The following is a 19459-nucleotide window of genomic DNA, read 5'->3' as shown; positions in this document are numbered from 1 at the left end:
AGACGTCAAGTAAATCTAATCTACATACAGGCAGCTCAGAAACATGTAACGATTGATGGAGGAAGCTTAGGATGGATTTTCAGTCAGGAAAACGTTTTATCTGTGTTGTTCGGTAGGATCACAGACTAGTTTAGGTTATTCATTTTCTTTATTAATACTTCGGCAGGATAACTTAACTGTCCCTATCGAAGTTGAAAAAGTGGGGTTGACAATACGAGACGTCCTGCGTTTTCTTTACGCCAGTGTGGCAAGAAAAATTTGGAAAGTGGTTTATTTTGCGACTTAGAATCAAAATTAACAGAAAGTATCAGTACCTTTTTATGTTATCGGTATTATAAAGCGATAAACGTTAAAAGCATAATATGTATGTCGTTTTATTCTCTCGGTGGCATATATCCTGTTCACACGCATAAATTCTGTAGCAAACTGACGCTTTCTGTGCTAGAGCTTCCCAGACATACCCCACGAGTAACAACCGTGACACTATTCGCCACCATACACACTTGTGCCTTTGGGAAACTGTAAAGGCGTTCGGTTATGATGCAATTGCCCAGTTAAACGGAAATTTGTTTCTAACCTCATTGATCGTTGGCAATACTTACACTGTTTCTGGAAAAATATGTGGCTAAATCATCTTTCGAGATCAGTTTCGCCTAAATTTACTGTTTCTTCGTGAGTTTCTTGTTTCTTTTCTTAACGACATTGTTTAACCCAACATCTAGTTTCTTACAGCAAGTTACCGCGTACACTGATAATGTTGCTGTTATAACTACAGTTAATACTACAGCTGTTAAAGAGGGCGAAAATTAGAGTTTAACGTCCCAATCATTAGAGCCACAGCGCAAGCTTGGATAAGGTAAGGATATTGGCCGTGCCCTTTTCAAAGGAGCAATCCCGGCATTTTTCTTAAGCGATTTTGGGAAACCACGGAAAACTTAAAGGCAGACGGACGAATGTGGATCTGAACGGCCGTCCTCTCGAACGCGAGCCCAGCTTCTTATTCAGTGCCTTAGCCACCTCTCTCGCCAAGTTGTGGATGCCTTCAGAGGAGAAATGAAATAAAACTGCCAGATCAGGTACAGACAGGAACACCATCTGTTAGGAGGCTGAGAGAAAGACGCAGAGAGAGCCAGCGAAACAACGACAGTGTAGAGTCGTGCGTATTAAACGTCTTCTGCCGCAGATATGTGAATTTGTCGTAAGAGCTTTCCTCGATCTCAGCCGACCTGAAACACAGAATGCAGATACTCATTAGTATCACATCAGATCTGCGCTATTTTTGCCTCCACTGCCTAACAACACTTATTTGCACATAACTTCACTGACACTAGAGTGAGCTTCTAGACGAGTGATACAGGGACAATTTTATTCGTCTTGAATACTTGAGTAACATCTTTTGTACGCATTTGAGACAAGAGACAATTTTAATACTTCGATACAAGCTTTTCTACTTTTATTTCATATCATTTTCCAACTCACAATGATAGTAGATGACAAAATTATACCTTTCAATAGAAGATAATCACACGTAATTCGTTCACAATTCACTTACATTTGAATATCCTAAAGTGAACTGAAAAAATTCCCATAATTGTTTTGTTTGTTTGAGGCATTTTTTGTTTGGGGGGGGGGGGGGGGGTGTTATCAGTCGCCTTCCGGTGTGATGCGGCCTGCCAAGATATCTTGTACCAATATCCTCATCGAATGTCCTCAATTAATTGTAGTGTATATTCCAAACTCTGTCCTCTGCTATAATTTTTCCTCTTTATGGTTTCCTCTAATGCCATGGAAATATTCCTCAAAGGCCTTAACACACGTCGTATCCTCCCGCCCCATCTACTGGTTGGTGTTTTCCACTGTTCGTTGCTGATCCTCCGGAAAACCTCTTTATTTCTTATCAGTCCACTTAATTTTCGGGATCGTGTAACACTACTTCTCGAACAATTAGATCACTTTCCTTTCCCATTAACACGGTTTTTTTAAAGTAAAGCGTTACTCTAGCTCTGATGTATGTGAGGAACATCTCGGTCAGTTAGTCATCAGCCTTTAGAATGTTTTCTCGTGACTTCCATCTATTCATATCTTTAGCCAATCTTTCCATTCCTACCACGCTAACATACACAGCATCCTCTACACCCCGTTTTGCATATTCCAGTATTTGCCTGCCCCTACTCCTTACCCTTCCACTCTTCTTTCCAGCACCAACTTAGCTGCTGTATTCCTGAGTGTTGTGAAGATATTCGACTAACTTATCCCTTTTTTTGGTAAAGATCATCCATAGACATTTTACCATAACATATTTAAAGTATTCCAAGTTTCTTCGTCACCGGATTTATAAAAGACCACTCTTCACTCCCATACAATGCTGTGCTTCAGATGTCCACGTTGACGTACTTCGTCTTCATCTCCATACCAACGTCTCATACCAGTGAAACTGCTGACAAAAGGCGCCCTAGCCCGTGCTACTCTCATTATTATCATACTACGTATTCGAATGTTCCTCTCTTACTCCAGTTATGATGTGCGTAGCACCACAATGAAATTTTAACGTCCATATGGTGAACCGCATGCGACCATAATACACATGTGTGTAAAAACATCATGAAGATGACTTCATTTCTAATTTGCTGTTCGAATTTTCTGTAACTGTTCTGCACGTACATTTCGGCCTTAGTGTATTCAAACACAGGATGCACATACCATGTGTGAAAATATACCGTCGATCTGTAACGCAAAAATAACTCAGTCACCATTATCATTTAAAAGTTATCAAGCCATTCCAGTGACTTTTATCTGAACTCTGATAGCAGGGTAGACCTCTAGATAGATACATTTACGAGTTGTGACGACGGTGTACCAGTCAATACTCGTAATAGTTGTCGTACTGTCCATATTTTAGATCCTAGGCAGGCCCACCTAGGTGAAACCCTAATAGTGAAACACGCGACCTCTGCTGTGCTTTGCGTATCGGTGTTCGTCCTGGTTCAAATGGCTCTAAGCACTATGGGACTTAACATCTGGTTCCGCAGGAGCCGCTCTGTGGAACCCAGTAAGCCTCTCGTGATACCTGAGTTGGCAAACGACTCGTGACCGCCGCCGCGGCTGCTCCTAGGCGTCGCTATCTTTGAACCGGACAGCCACACCTCCCCCCCCCCCCCCTCCCCTCCCTCGCCACCCGCCCCTCTCGCCGCTCCTCACATTTATCTAGCCTGCTTGAAGGAGCGGCTGGGTTTCGTTCAGACGCGTTATTCCTTTTGCTGCTGGAATCCTGTATACAGAGAGAAGACCAGTGAACAACTAAAAACTTCCCTACATTTCCGAAGGGGACTTGTGCCAAAGCGTCGATTACTAAGCAAAATACGGTCATGGGGAGCGTTTTCACAAATACGTGATTGGGTCTATGAATGTTAGACTGACAGAATCCAGTATTTAATTCTGGGTGGACAATATTCAACACAAAGGAAAGCAACAATGGAAGTGCCACAAGTAAGTGTAATAGGATCTCTAACGTTCTCAGTATACTTTAAGGATTTGTCACGTAAGATCAGCAGCACTGTAACACTGTTCGTCTACATTACTGCTATCTACGGGAAGGTACCGTCGTTGGACTGTCACAAGAAAATGCAGACAAACTTGGACCAAATTTCCAATCGACATAATGAAGGGCAACTCTCTTTAAATCCGGCCAAGGCACTATTGCGACCATGTATATGCCCGATCTATTACAGGAACCAGGAACTGCGGGTAAGGGTTCATGCGTAGGTGACGTTACGCCAGTAGCGTGAAAAGGCTGGAAATTTGGGTCAGATCAGAAGCGTGCTTGGAAGGTCGAGTCGCCTACGGCTTACGCTCGCGTTAAGCGGGAAACCCTGGTTTCAGTATGGGTGCGGCATAAATTTTCACCTTTTATCATTTCAGTGCCCAAATGCAGCTAATGTCATTAAATCCTTTGAAGAATTCTATAGTGTTTTTTGAGCGTTTGGATTCACCAAGGCATGGTAATTCACATGGAAAGAATTCAGAGACGCGCTATTAAGACTGTAATAAGTCGGTGTAGCCCACACGAAAGTATAAACACTCAGGGGACATAGATGGGTATCTTTGGAAGAAGCGCGACGTTTTCAAGCGAAACCGTGATAGATAAATTAGAAAATCTGTAATCGAGGAAGTTTTGGTGACAATTCTGCGTATGTCGCGCGTGCACCATGATAACAAGAGAGGTTAGGACCCGCACAGAGGTATATGGAAAGTAATCTCGCGTCTCTCATCTCGTGAATGGGACTAGATAGGAAATCTTTAATACTGGCGGTAAGTATCGTTCGCTGTGCAACGCATTTTGCAGGTGCTACGGAGTATATATGTCCTTGCAGATGAAGTTCACACATACAGTTACGACTACACTGTCCACAACCGTTGTACTAAGAAAAGTGAAGCAACGTTTCGTTTCATTTGGGAAACAGCTGAGATCGCCCATGGGACCTGCCGGAGACGGCACAGTGGCATAACACTGTCTTCCGATTGATACAGACGCAGACATACCCAAGTCAGATATCAAACCTCTAATGAAGGACAGTTTGGAAATCACTGTCAGGATATTTATATTACGCAGAAATTTTTCAGCAGGCTCTCACACTCCGTTACTAAGAACGTTAAGGGTCTAAATAAGGGCTCTGCTATTTGAGCTGCAAATCAACTGACGACTACAAAAGAAAAGAGAGGCTGTGAAATATAGACCGGAAATAGCAAGATAAGAATTTTTGAAAAACAGAATTTCTTTAACTTCGAATATAAATTTATGTGGTACGAAGTATTTTCTGAAAGTAATCGCCAGTAGTACAGTACAGCACAGAAGAGAATATAACACTGAAAAGGGTTTCTAAAAAGGAATGCTGAAGTTTACATGGGTAGATCATGTAATCAAATAACTAATGAAGAAGTTCTGAATAATCTAAACGAGGATAAAAGAGCGTTGTGGTGCAACTTGACCAAAAGAAGGGATGACTTGGTAGGACACGCCATGAGACATGAAACAATAATTAATTTATTCTTAGAGGAAAGCGTCGAGAGTAAAAACTATGCAGAGTACTGAAGGCTGAAGCACAGTAAAGAGTTGAAATGGTTGTCATGTGCGGTAGTTCCGTAGAGACGAAGAGGCTTGCACAGGATAGACTAGCGTGGGAGCTGCATCAAACTGGTCTTCGGCCTGCAGATCACAACATCAACATCAACAACTACAGTGACAAACATAAGTAGAGTCGCCTAGGCCTATGAAGTTGCATTAGCAACCCATGGCAAGACGAGGGTAATCACGATAATGCTAAACAATTATAACATTTTTGACAAAACAGGATTGCGCATTGATGAGGAGAAGACACAATACCTATTTCCAAGCAAGAAAACCTTGACACACCCTTGGCCGCAGACGCTTTAACCTTACATAGGGGTCACGACTTCAAGTACTTAGGGAGTCTCTTCAGTAGGAGCAGCTGCTAATAGAACACTTTGCAGTTCTGCCAAAAATCTCAGAAGAAGTCTCACAGCCTCGGCACCAGGTTCAAACATCGCTTACATCAGTCTACTACAATGACGGTACAATGCTAAAGGAGGTAAGGTTGCGCTGGCCCAGTCGTGTCTTAAAACAGTGGAAAGACAGGCTACCTAATACAGCGTTCTCTATAAAAATAGATGAAACGTCATAAAGAGGAATACTCGGTAGTGGATGGCGGAACAACACGTGGGATGAGTGGCTAAGGGGAAATCCAACCCCCAATGGGCAGCCAGTGTGTTAGACAGAACTGGATGACGCTCGTGGAACAGGCGAATGACCAATAAGACGCCTCCCTTTTTTTTAAAAGAAACCTTTCGTTGCACAACATTCAAGATTGGCTGATTTAAAAGAGAAACAATCGTTGTTCAATAGGCAGTGAGACTACAGTTGTCTTTTGGTATCACGTACAAGGAACGCCCGATGTCAACCTAATTTCGTTATTACTGCTTTGCCTCAAGGCAAAACTGAACAAGTGATAAGGATGCCAAAAGTCCTCTTCTGTGGGAATTAAAGCATTTTACCTGATCCGAAAGTACGAGGACGGGATCTCAAAATGAATAAAAGCAAATGATTGATATTTTTCTCTGTGGGTAAAGGTTTTCATTGATATTCACGTGAGATGTTAATTATATCTGTTAACAATGGGAAAGCACATATCATTGTTCAACGGGCATATCAAGTGCAGAGTTTTAATTGTAGTGTCGGATGTGTTCTAGGACAATTTAATAATCTTGCCTGAAGGACTCTATATCAATAAGCAAGGCACATTCATGTTGTGAGTATCCCAAGCAGCCTACCTTTTACCACAATTTCCGTTCTTCGTTTCTCATTTTTCTTTGTTTCGAGATAGGAGAATCGAGGACTCATAGCCAAGAATTCTAAAGGAGGAAATTTCCCTATAATTGTAACACAGTAAACAGTTTCCAAAGTAATCAGCTATTCGCCCAAGATATTGCACGTTGTAAAGTGTTAGTGTACGTTTGGGATTATGTTCATCAGCAGATCCTCATTTTCTTGCAGTTAAATTTCCACTCTACTGGCACTGGCCGAATTTTCCTCTCCACACTGTTGGGAACCAAGAACCGTTAAGTGAGTAAGTATTTTTAACGGCCAGCTGAGCACAGAAACATAATATTTGGCGTTAAGTGAAATGTCACAACAGTACTCCCTGAAGAAAATTGAAGAGTGATTACAATTACTGTTGTATTGCCATTCAGGACCTGCTGATAACGTTCACCAATAACTGTTCGTCCGTGCGCTTTTATTTTAAATGAAGAAAACTACTGGTTACTCCGCAAATTGAAATGTGAAGTGCCGTGCAGATTGCCGTGGTAACGTTCCAGATGCGAACGCGGAACTTAATGACGACCAGCCCACGCACGCGCGCACACACACACACACACACACACACACACACAACAGAAGCCGGTCGCACGTATAGGGGCTGGGTAGTGCCACTACGGGTCAATGAGAATCACGAATTCGGAGGTGCAGCCCGACATTCGGCTTAAGCACACACGTGAAATTTCTTCTCGATAAAAGAGAATGAGCGATGAACACTTGATGAAACTGGTATTGCATTTTCATGGAAGTCGGAATCTTGAAAATAACTCGAAATCGTGACCGATGTTAAATTAATACAGATACATCTTTAGTGACTACAGAAACTCGTTTGTAAACAAATGTTTCAATAACATAAAGCAGAGCTTCCGTTAATGTAAGAGTATTTTCATTGCTAAAACAAATAAGAGCTCATGGATTACATTGGCAGAAGGCTGTATTACTTAATGATGAAGATAAAAAAAGATTAAACCAGAAATTAAAAATTTACCGTTACACTGAAAGAACATCAGTAAGAGCAGCAGAATAATAGTCAGAGTTTGGAAACATGAATGAAACGACAGGAAAGGCACCGAATGACCTTAACGACAATGCGTTTTCTCGTGGAATAGGAACAAGCGATGACCTACAAATTGAAGTGGACATTAAGAAGATAATGGTCAATTCCTTACATAATGCAGCTGAGAAGAGAGTGACTTTTTTACTTATTGATGTGCGTGATGAAGTTGTCGTTTCCTTTCAGTCATACGCAAATCGCTCTGCAGTGTCGCAGTGGTTCCCTAACTAGCAGAGACGGTCTGAAGTAGCAATGGTAATTGGAGCAACACTGAAAAAAGCTTTATAACAGATGGATAGCAAGACTGTTAGCAATGTTTGCCGCATTCACATACCGATCTGAAATACGATGTCGTGGAACTCATTGCATGTTTCTGGAGCATCCTTTATGACTTTGCTAAACAACAGTCCTGTATTTGAGATGGTGAAGCTTCATTGGAAGGTGTTCTGACTTGCACACATTATAAAGTCTTGATGGTGAGAGAAGGTGACACGTAGACGGAAACATAGACTTGTAAACTTCTTTCTGAAAGCATGCATCAACTGTATTATATATTTTTTTTCAAATAACTTCCGGGAATTCAGCCAGGTAACACTTTCAGCGACCGCCGATATTTCGGCGGGAGAACACCCCGCCATTTTCAAGGCAAACTGCAACGGACAGGCGACGTACATGCAAATTTAAAACCTCGGTTCTCGGACCCAAGCAGGAAAGATAACACACACACACTGAACACTAGTGCCACCAAAGATGGCCAAAGTCAGAGCTATCGATAGTGAGACTATGAATTCGCAGGTGAAGTAGCTACTTCACCTGCGAATTCATAGTCTCACTATCGATAGCTCTGACTTTGGCCATCTTTGGTGGCACTAGTGTTCAGTGTGTGTGTGTTATCTTTCCTGCTTGGGTCCGAGAACCGAGGTTTTAAATTTGCATGTACGTCGCCTGTCCGTTGCAGTTTGCCTTGAAAATGGCGGGGTGTTCTCCCGCCGAAATATCGGCGGTCGCTGAAAGTGTTACCTGGCTGAATTCCCGGAAGTTATTTGAAAGTTGTATACGCCAGGAGAAACTCAGGTCTTGTATTATATATGTTTCGCACAACTGGTGTACTTGGTAAATACTCACAGCATGGAGTAAAAGAAAGAGTGCGAATGTAACGCGTCACTTTGGGAGAGATCACACTACGATGAATAGCTACCTAGTTAGATTTCTCACACGAATGTATTTCCAACACACTGGAAAAATATTCCAAAGATCAATTTGACTGCCAACAAGCTAGGGTTCATACCTGACATTAGTTAACACATTAGTGTAAGCGAACTCGGGGTGCAGACTCCAACCGTCTGATTCGGAACTCTTATTCTCAGCATAGTTCTTTGAAATGCTGGTGTGTCTCTGGGCCTACTGCCCTCTCCTTTATTTGGACAGTGCGCTGTTGCACTAGAGCTTGTAGATTTGGCTTCCTGCACCGTTGTAAACGACGTTAGTACGAATATCGATGGGACGTGGAACGCAGTAATTTGTGTGACTGTTATTCGCAATATTTTAGTGACAGTACGTATGGAAAAGCTACGAGATGAGTTCACAACGTTCTCCTACTCGAAATTCAACGTATTTCGCTTTTTGTAAACTGGATGAATTAAGTCCACCAGAAACCAGACACAGTACGCCAGTTTTTTGGACAAGTTGAGCCAGTGCACGATACATGGCCTACGTCACCATCTACGCGCTGTTCACGTGTGACATCTCGGCAATTCTCAAGGTCATATAAATATAACATAAGATAATGTTCACAACAGTTCATTATTTTCCTTCCCTTTCATTTAAAATTCTCTATGTCGGTGTGTGTATATTTACAAATGTAAGCCGGCCGCGGTGGTCTAGAGGTTCTGGCGCTGCAGTCCGGAACCGCGGGACTGCTACGGTCGCAGGTTCGAATCCTGCCTCGGGCATGGATGTGTGTGATGTCCTTAGGTTAGTTAGGTTTAAGTAGTTCTAAGTTCTAGGGGACTTATGACCTAAGATGTTGAGTCCCATAGTGCTCAGAGCCATTTGAACCATTTTTTTACAAATGTAATTAATTTTGTCTTGCTTTGTTTGAATAATACGAACAGACTGAATTAACACAGAGATGCGTTCTTTATTAAATTAGAGTACAGCCGAGTCATTATTAAACTATTTAATCCAACGACCTCACAGTGATTTTTGAAAACGATGAGCAACAAGTAAGAATACTCTAACTTCAAATATGTATCTACCGAATATAATTCGAAAGTATGATGGCATTGTTATCATGGAACGGATCGACAACATAAGAAACTGACCGCAATAAATTATTACAGCAAATGGCCAATTTCAGTTACGTTGATCATTACAACAGAAAGAGAACAGCCATACAACGATAAGTCGACAAATTATTAAACGACTTATGCGTTTGGTCTTAATACTCTTGCATGAAACGTGGATTTTGATCACGAGACTAAAAGGAACCTTAAAGATCTAACGATGAATGTAAGCGAACATGTAGAGTTAGCAATGATGACGTTAGTAACGAACACAGTATTTCCAGTGCACCAAAGTATCAAATAAAAACTATAAATGCTGGAAGAAACATTTTCGATTCATTAAAAAAATGCCAGTAAGATTAAACAATTTTAAGGAACTATTTCAATCTGAAAGGAAAGAAAGGGTCCATGTGGAGAAAACGAAAATATGGGTACTTTAAAACCAAACACATTAAAGAGTATGTAAGCGAAAAAGTAGAAGAAAAATAAAGTCTGTGTTGATTGGACCACATATAGTGCCTAGCTTTCGATTCCATTGCAACTACAAGTTGCAACGATAGCGGTTAACTCGCCAAAACATCTACATCCACCTACACGCACCCATCGAAGCGGACGTACACACACACACACACACACACACACACACACACACACACTGGTACAGCTCCTGCATCTGGTGACGCCATCCGTCACCGCTGTAGTTTTGTAAAGGTCAGAGCAAGTGGCTTGGCCTCCTTCCACGGTTGACCAACGCTGCCTCTACGTGGTACAGACGTCTGCGCACTTTCCTGGATCTCGTCCAGTTTTCGTGACACCGCCTGTGACAAGCCATCATTTATAAGACCGTTTCAACTTGTGTTCTAACGCAGCGCAGGTCTGCAACAGGTACCAGAGCTTTAAGGAAGTAGGGAGAGCGTTTGCTCTCAACCGAGAGGTCTGCCTGCGAGGAAGTAGGGGAGAGGCCAGTCGCGCACGCATCGTTTAAGATCTGCGCATTCGCGTGAGGCAAGAAACATCACGAAATTTCAATTAAAAGTGCAACTCCGTTGAAAATCTCATCACGTAACTTTTTGAGATTCGAAAATAAGAGCGAGAGCAGTGAAATTGCAACACTTGCAAGCAGGTACAGCCCTCCGCAAACAGTGCAACGTAAAAACACATAAATATTTGTAAAGAATTGCTGATTCACGTTTACAAATAAAAATATGAGTTGTAGAATTATGAACCAATATTACATTTTGTCAGGCGCGAAAGAAGGTTTCAGAAGAACTGCGATTAGTATCGAAAAAAATAAGAGAAATTAGAAAATAAATACTTTATTGGCGTTTTGCACTGAATTTGTTGGTTCTATGTACTATGCACGACGTCAGCAATACATTGTGCTGTAGTTTCACCATATTCGTTAATGCGAATAAAATTCTTGTATTTCATACAGCTCATGATCGCGGCAGTGCCCGTTCCTTCATAGCAGAGTCCATCGAGCCAACACTCACACTGCAATATAGTATTTCATGCCTAAAAACAGGGCCTCGACTTCAATCAAACGTCTCTCCGTGTACTTGATTCACTGTATCTGTGCGAGTATAGAATGTAGACGAAACGGTGACACAGGGAAGTTCGGGTCAGTGCAGGTAGCGTGATCAGATAGCCAAAGCGGTTAAAGCGACCACTCACGTAATGCGGGAAAACCGGATTCGAGTCCCAGTCCGGCACAAATCTTCATTGTCGCCAATAAACTGTGCAGCTGGAGTTTCACCATAGCCTCAAATGTGAATATACTCCTATTAACAACGTTCTAAGTGCCAAAGCGAGGAAGCATCTGGGTCCAAGTGCCAATAGAAAAGTTTTTGTTCCAATGACCATTAATAACGATACAGTACGTTCTATTTGTGGGCATACAAGTACAGATATACAGCAGTAAGTTTTTAACTAGTAGAAGTGAAGTGAACAAATACCATTCCTTGTTGTTGTTGTTATGGTCTTCAGTCCTGAGACTGGTTTGATGCAGCTCTCCATGCTACTCTATCCTGTGCAAGCCTCTTCATCTCCCAGTACCTACTGCAACCTACATCCTTCTGAATCTGCTTGGTGTATTCATCTCTTGGTCTCCCTCTACGATTTTTACCCTCCACGCTGCCCTCCAATAATAAATTGGTGATCCCTTGATGCCTCAGAACATGTCCTACCAACCGATCCCTTCTTCTAGTCAAGTTGTGGCACAAACTCCACTTCTCCCCAATCCTATTCAACACCTCCTCATTAGTTATGTGATCTACCCACGCAATTTTCAGTATTCTTCTGTAGCACCACATTTCGAAAGCTTCTATTCTCTTCTTGTCTAACTATTTATCGTCCATGTTTCACTTCCATACGTGGCTACACTCCATACAAATATTTTCAGAAGAGACTTCCATTTCTTATGTCTCTTAAATTCCGGAACTCTAGAGAGAAGCACGGCTTGTCGCAAAGAGCATGCGATATCTGCTAACGGATGTTTGAAAGACTTTCTTCATGATCTAGCACCTGGTTCACGTCAAGGGACGAGAACACGATAAAACCGAAGACGCGTTTTATGGAAAAGCAGCACGTAGAACACTTTTCTTTTCCATTATTCTATTTATTTCAGGAGAGGAGGCAGGGTAAAAGAAGTTGTATTCACAATTAATTAAACTGTACCAAGCTAAATATGTAAGGATGAAATAAAATCAATTATTTTCAAGAATAGTTTACCAGTTTGTGTCAGCCTGTCGTCTAAACACTGCAGAGCAGAGTAAAAGTTATGCAGGAGAGCATCTGTGAATTTTGGAAAAAAAGACGGAAGTGTCCGACTGGAGCCATGAGGACGGTCCATGTGTCGCCCCTGGCAAGCTCACAATCAGTTGGTTAAAAACACCTTGGTTAAAAACACTGCGCCCAGAAGGAGGGGTTCAGAGTTTCAAGATCTACTTCAATTTTCTTTTCAGTATCATCTGACAATAACTGACTACAGTCCTCAAAGACGATAGCATGTTGATGTACATCTTTTGGCAAACTTCATCTACATCTATCTACATACTCCGCAAGTCACCGTACGGTGCGATGGCGGAGGGTACCCTGTACCACTGCTAGTCATTTCCTATCCTGTTCCACTCGCAAATAGACAGAGGGAAAAACGACTATCTATATGAATCCGTATGAACCCTAATTTTTCTTATCTTTGCGGTGCTTAAGCAAAATGTATTTTGGAGCAGCAGAATCATTCAACAGTCAGCTTCAAATTCCAGTTGTCGAAATTTTCTCAGTAGTGATTTTCGAAAAGAACGTCTTCTTCCCTCCAAAGATTCGCTTTTGAGCTCCCAAAACATCTTCGTAATACTTGCTTGTTGATGAAACCAGGCGGTAACAAATCTCGTGGCCTGCCTCTGAATTGCTTCGATTTCTTCCTTTAATCCGCCCTTCTGGGCATCCCAAACATTCGAGCAGTACTCAAGAATGCGTGACAATAGTGTTCTACACGAACTTTCATTTAATTGATCCACATTTTCATAAAATGGTATTACTAAATGCAAATGTGTTGCAAAACATTTATCTTGAATTGTGCAGCCATGAAATATTCAGACTAATCATTCAATAAATGTAAAGAAACAGTGGTGTATGTGCACAGGAGCCAGGTTAGGTTATAGGATCCAACACAAGTACTGTGACATGTTCTATACTCGTGGTCACCTGGCAGGTGCGTACATAACAGCTGGATCCAGCCAAGTTGAGCGTAGCTGGAAGCAGAGCTCGGCATCTGCTGTACTGAGTAAACTGCTAAACAGTACCATAGCTTCCAAGTCGATTCTGTTGTAGTGTGACTGGAACGAGCAATCTGATTATCCTTCACCTCTGTAACTGCCTCCCTTCCTCAGGCATCTCGTTATATTTGCTTACTGCTTATTATTAGTGGGAACGACACAGCAGAGCAAGAAACTTGTGGTGGCTCCCTTTTCGACAAAAATTTAATACGATTTTAACCCGAGCTATAAAATTAAGCCACAGGTATAAGGGACATAAAATAAATTTTTATAAACTTCTGAAAATGATTTATCTAAAAGTAAGTAATTAAATAAATCAGAGAAACAGCTGACACACCTCATTTTCCGTACGTGACTTCGAGCGTCATTCAAAGAGAGTCAAAATTTACTTATCTACTTTATTCCTTACTTTTAGATACGTCATTATACAAAACATTTAACCCAACTTTGTTAGTTTTTCTTTATTTTCAAGTTTTGGTCAGAAGGCTCGATCTTATTGAAATGTCCAACAGGATCACGTACCTAGGAACAAACTGCTCAAATTTAAAAGTGTTGCACTCGTGAAAATATTGTCACTTCTGTATTTAGCAGTCTACCTGTTACATTATTACTATACTCTACACCAATAACAAGTAAGTAAAATCAAATTAAGGCGATTTACTCCGAAGAACCATTTACAAGTTACAAATATATTGAAATACAAGCTATTGGGAACTAACAAAAATTTGTGTTTTCGAGGCAGGGAAAATTGTTTAAGCATCACAGAAACTCAGCTCATTTGCAAACATCATGTGTTTCATGGTAAAAAGAACTTCCGTTTCAAGGTAGAAGACGCTGCACGACTCACGAAGTAAAGCTTAACTGTCCACACGTTATGTAACTAGTTTTTTTAAAATAATGGATCAAATGGCTCTAAGCACTGTGGGATTTAACATCTGAGGTCATCAGTCCCCTAGGCTTACAACTATTTAAACCTACAAACCGCCGGCCGGGGTGGCCGAACGATTCTAGGCGCTACAGTCTGGAACCGCGCGACGGCTACGGTCGCAGGTTCAAATCCTGCCTCAGGCATGGATGTGTGTGATATCCTTAGGTTAGTTAGGTTTAAGTAGTTCTAAGTTCTAGAGGATTGATGACCTCAGAAGTTGAGTCCCATAGTGCTCAGAGCCATTTGAACCTAACTAACCTAAGGGTACACACACATCCATGCCCGAAGCAGGATTCGAACCTGCGACCGTAGCAGCAGCGCGGTTCCGGAATGAAGCGCCTAGAACCGCTCGGCCACAGCGGCCGGCAGTTTTTAAAAAATACAGAATTTTACTCACCTTACAACTGTGTAACTGAAGAATTAACAATATCCTCCAAATAGCTTTCATCTCCTCCACATCGTGCCCCTTAGTTCCCCAGTTACTGCATTTCCCGCATCTCGAAGATAAGTGGCGCCTCGGAAGTTCTTCGGCAACGATATGTAACAGATTTTCCACAAATCATTAATAAACATGATTTTCTCCACCTACCTCCATTCTCCCATCACTCAGAAACAATTTGAAATTATTATTTTCCTAATTTGTGTTTGAAATTAATATTTTACCAAGGAATAAAAAAATATATATGTCGCCCGATCGTTACAAGCGAAAGGAATCTCTCGTGTAGGAAGTGACATTAGTAGAATGGTCGAAGCAACGAAGAAATAATTAGCAGTAATTGACACAGATGAAGAAAGCATTCTTCAACATAAGTGGCCCAACATCGGTAAGGAGGTGAGGAAAGAGTTTGTGAGAGGATACAGCTGGATCACATCAGTGTGTGGAAGCGGAAAGTGGGCAGTAGTTTGAGTGAACTACATAAAACAAGTTACATAGGGAGTTGTGTGCAGTTGTTACGTAGGGGTGAAAGGGTTAGTGAAAGATAGGATAAGATGGAGGACAGCATCAAAGAAGTCACAAAGACTGACGACTTATTGAAGTTTTCTTCTGCCACGACTGCGTCGTCGTACTTGTGCTGCAGAAGTAAGTTACACGTGTACTCTCCTGCCAAGGCAGTTGCGGAACAAGAGTGGTACATTGTCAGAAAACAATAAATGTTCTGGGTTTCCTGCAGACACAATTCTACTGCAGTACAGATAACAGGTGCACAGTGTGCGAATGAAATGACGAGGCGTCTGGAAATTATTCCAAAGCTAAAGTACGCACGACAGTACGATTCTTGAGGGCGAAACATCTAATTTGCATACAGGGTCGCTGTGAAATTCTGGTAATGTGTGGACCAAATGCCAGCCGTAGTTAAGTGGTGCCAAAAATTTGAGCAAGGCTCTACAGACGTGGGGATGCTGATCGGGAAGGATGGCCATGTCCATCGTCATCAACCAAAGGCGACAAAGTGCAGCCAATCGAGGAACTGACTAGCAGCTATCGCAGATTTTTCAACACTGAGGACGCTCTCGCAGCAGTTATCGAACGCTTCTGTGACCAAGCACCGGATTTCTATGGTCGAGGAATTAAAATGTTCCGATCATTGTTTACACAGACTTGGTGAATATGTTGAAGAATAGTGACATATATCTGTCACTTTGAAATGTAGTGCAGCATTCAGTAAACTTACTTCGCCTGCCAGAATAACGTGTAATTTACTTTTTGAAGTCACCGTGCAACAACCCTCCCAAAGATATTTACCAGCAAGTTGGGGCGTTAGGTGTCAACAACTGTCAGTTATTGTTAGTCAGTTACTGGCCCGCGTTGTCCATATAAGCCGAAAACTATTTCTTAAGGTAATCAAAAATTTTATAGCTACATGCACAGTTTGTGTTTAGTTCGATAATGCTCCTTCCAGTTGCTCAAATGAGATGGTTGATCTGGAGAAAGAAATAACATATCAATTTACAAGCTAAGTGAGTTCAGGCAGCAGCGAGGATTGATTTACATCTACATCTAGATCACTGCTCTGCAACGCACTCCCAATTTCAGAATATTTCTTTAGCACTCTCGAGAGTCGAACATTTAAGTCTTCCCGTGTCAGCTCCGATTTCTCTTATTTTATGAAGAGTGTCAGTAGTCCCCATGCACGTTTTCACATTCGGAGGAAAAAGACGGTGACTGAATTTTGTTGAAAAGATCTCGCCCCAACGAAAAATGTCTTTGTTTTAATGATTGGCATCCCAGCTTACGCAACATATCCGTGGTACACCTCTCCCCTATCCAGCTGTAATACAAAACGATCTGCCTTTCTTTAAGCTTTCTCGATTTCATCCGTCAATACCGCTGAGCAGTACTTTACCAGAGGACGGACAAGCGCAGTGTAGGCAGTCTCTTTAGTACATTTGTTGCATTTTCTAAGCGTTCTCCCAAACATAAGGCCGTCTTTGGTTTGCCTATCCGTTTTAGTACTCACGTGCGAGCCCTCACACTTTTTATTATTTAGGGTCAATCGCCACTTTCCGAACCATACAGATATCTTGTTTAAGTCATTTTGTAATCCGTATTGATATTCTGATGACTTCAATAGACTGTAAATGACAGCACTATCTGCAAATTATCTAAGAGGGCTGTTCACATTGTCCCCCAAATTGCATATATGGATTAGGAACAGCAGTGCGTAAACACTTCCCTGGAGAGCGCCAGGTTTTTTATTTATTGGAAACATGTTCCATCACAGTATTTGTAATACCACATGTATTTACTGTGTGTGTGTGTGTGTGTGTGTGTGTGTGTGTGTGTGTGTGTGTGTGTGTGCTGGGTAAAAGGGACGACCAGGCTTACCGTCCCCACGGATCACCATCAACAGTATCACATGCCCTCACTTCATGAGACACTACGGAGACATTTGATATTTAAGCCAGGAGACTAACGCAAAGTCTGGTAACCAGAAACTTTACGACACCACCTTTCCTTTCCTTGCCAGCCAAATACTGGCAGTGAAAATTTTTTCCTCCACCAGGATTCGAACCAGCTTACCCCTAGTCGAGCGCCACCGTACAAGTGTGCGTTAGCCACCTTTTTTCCGTCTTTATACTAGTCATTTATTCGGGCGGGTGTTACCTGACAACTCTACAAATTGGTCGTCGAATACTTCACTCAGTTTTTTTATTCCAGAGGGCAGGTAGCCCTCTGACGGAACGCGCTTAGCTACAGTGCCGATGCCACCTCGGGCATGGTGGCGGTTAGAGAATGCCAGGTATCACTACTGTTTCACACAACGACTTCCCGTAAAAGTTACTATGAACTGTGTTGTTGATAATTCTTCTGGGTTATATGGCCGTGGTCCATGGAATTCTTCAATTCCTAACGTTTCGCCCAATACTACGTTGGACGTCTGCCGACTCGGCAGGACTCAGCAGGGCCAGCCATACCTCTGAAGATGTCCAACGTAGTAGTGGGCGAAACGTTAGGAATTGAAGAATTCCATGGACCACGGCCATAAAACCCGGAAGAATTATCAACAACAGTACCATCCGGTCGTGAAAGCCTTCATTGTATACTATGAACTGTATCCTTTTTGACAGGAAATGAGTTGTTATGACAAATTTTATGTCAGAAATTTATGAAGCAATAATAAATGTCGTGTGGCTAGGGCCTTCCATCGGGTAGACCGTTCGCCGGGTGCAAGTCTTTCGATTTGACGCCACTTCGGCGACTTGCACGTCGATGGGGATGAAATGATGGTTAGGACAACACAACACAACACCTAGTCCCTGAGCGGAGGAAAATCTCCGACCCAGCCGGGAATCGAACCCGTGCCCGTAGCATTGACATTCTGTCACGCTGACCACTCAGCTACCAGGGGCGGATATTTATGAAGTAAGTCAGCTGGAGAGGGAGAATGAGACACGAAGGACTGCGATCGTGGGCCCGAGCAGAATACGGTGCGGTCGCAGGTGGAGGGTAGGGTGCGATTCTGGAGAGCGCAAAGCGGCGGCCGGCGGCAGATATGGGGAGCAGCTTATGAGCGCGGCCTCGGGCGCCGCCCCTTCTCCGCCAGCCGAGGAATTCCTGGCCAGGGTGCGCGCGCACGCGTGTCGCTTCTCCACTCCTCCGGCGTGCTCTTCTCTTCTCCATCCCGGAGCGCAGCGCATTGCCCACCGAGTGCCTGTGCCGGCAGCAGCAGCCTCCGTACAGCCAGAGGTGAGCGGTCGCCGCTCGAACCCCGCTGCCCCCGGCACCCGCGCCACCGCCGCCGCCGCTGCCGCGCCTCGCGATAACAATAGCAGAGCACTGACTGCCGGCCCGATCCGCTCACCATCTGAGGTAAAAGCGAACCCGCTGACTAACCCAGCCCACCTGACGATCGCCAGCGCTTCCGGATCTTCGACGGGCTACGCGGCTGACGCAGTGCAACTTTTTCTGAGAAGGCGATTCAGCTAGATAACCTCAGTGGAGCGCTGATTAACGTTCCAGTAATACAATGATTCTTAAGGCGCTACTTTCCTCTTATAGAACAACGTAACACGCAACTCACCACTTTCCTTACGCTTGAAATTGGAGAATATACTTAAGTGTTTTATACGTCCCTGCAAAATGTTTTATGAATAACACCGTCCTCGTTGCTCGGTCGTAATTCGTTGATTTTAATTCGAAGTACACGACATGTTTCAAACTTTGTGTCCGTTATCAACTGTCTTCAGCATAAAAGTGAAATAAACTATGAACGATTACACTATATCTGTAGGTTTAACCTAGATAGTGAAGACTATGAGAGTGTGAAAGTTACGGCTGCAGAATCTTCGTTAATGTTGTGGTCATCAATCCAAAGACAGGATTAGCTTACCAATCTAATCTCCACTTTTCGTCAGCTTGTGTCATGAATCTCTTCTCTTCTTAATTTCATTCACTACCTTTCCATTAATTATTCTGTGTACCCAGCCATTATTCAATATTTTTCTGTAGTACCACATTCTAAAAGCCTCTATTCTCTTCTTGTCAGTACAGGATTATCCTCCAGACAAGTACTTTCAGAAACG

The 19459-nt window shown here is 42.6% G+C and overlaps 1 protein-coding gene across 3 annotated transcripts in view; it reads left to right on the top strand.

The window, feature by feature from the left end:
• LOC126481537 (paramyosin, long form) overlaps window positions 1–19459 on the top strand; it is a 184594-nt gene that overhangs the window by 24699 nt on the left and 140436 nt on the right. Inside the window, exon 1 of one of the 3 annotated variants that reach the window (XM_050105350.1) lies at window positions 18473–18623. The exons of the other annotated variants lie outside the window; for them this stretch is intronic. The gene's annotated coding sequence lies outside the window, so the exon portion shown is untranslated. Of the gene's footprint in view, window positions 1–18472; window positions 18624–19459 lie in introns of those variants that run through there. 3 annotated transcript variants of the gene reach the window in all.

Source organism: Schistocerca serialis, chromosome 5 (assembly GCF_023864345.2).
Source record: "Schistocerca serialis cubense isolate TAMUIC-IGC-003099 chromosome 5, iqSchSeri2.2, whole genome shotgun sequence".
In the NCBI taxonomy this organism is placed as follows: domain Eukaryota; kingdom Metazoa; phylum Arthropoda; class Insecta; order Orthoptera; family Acrididae; genus Schistocerca; species Schistocerca serialis.
The sequence above is the reverse complement of the archived record's forward strand: the minus strand, read 5'-3'. Positions and strand labels throughout refer to the sequence as shown.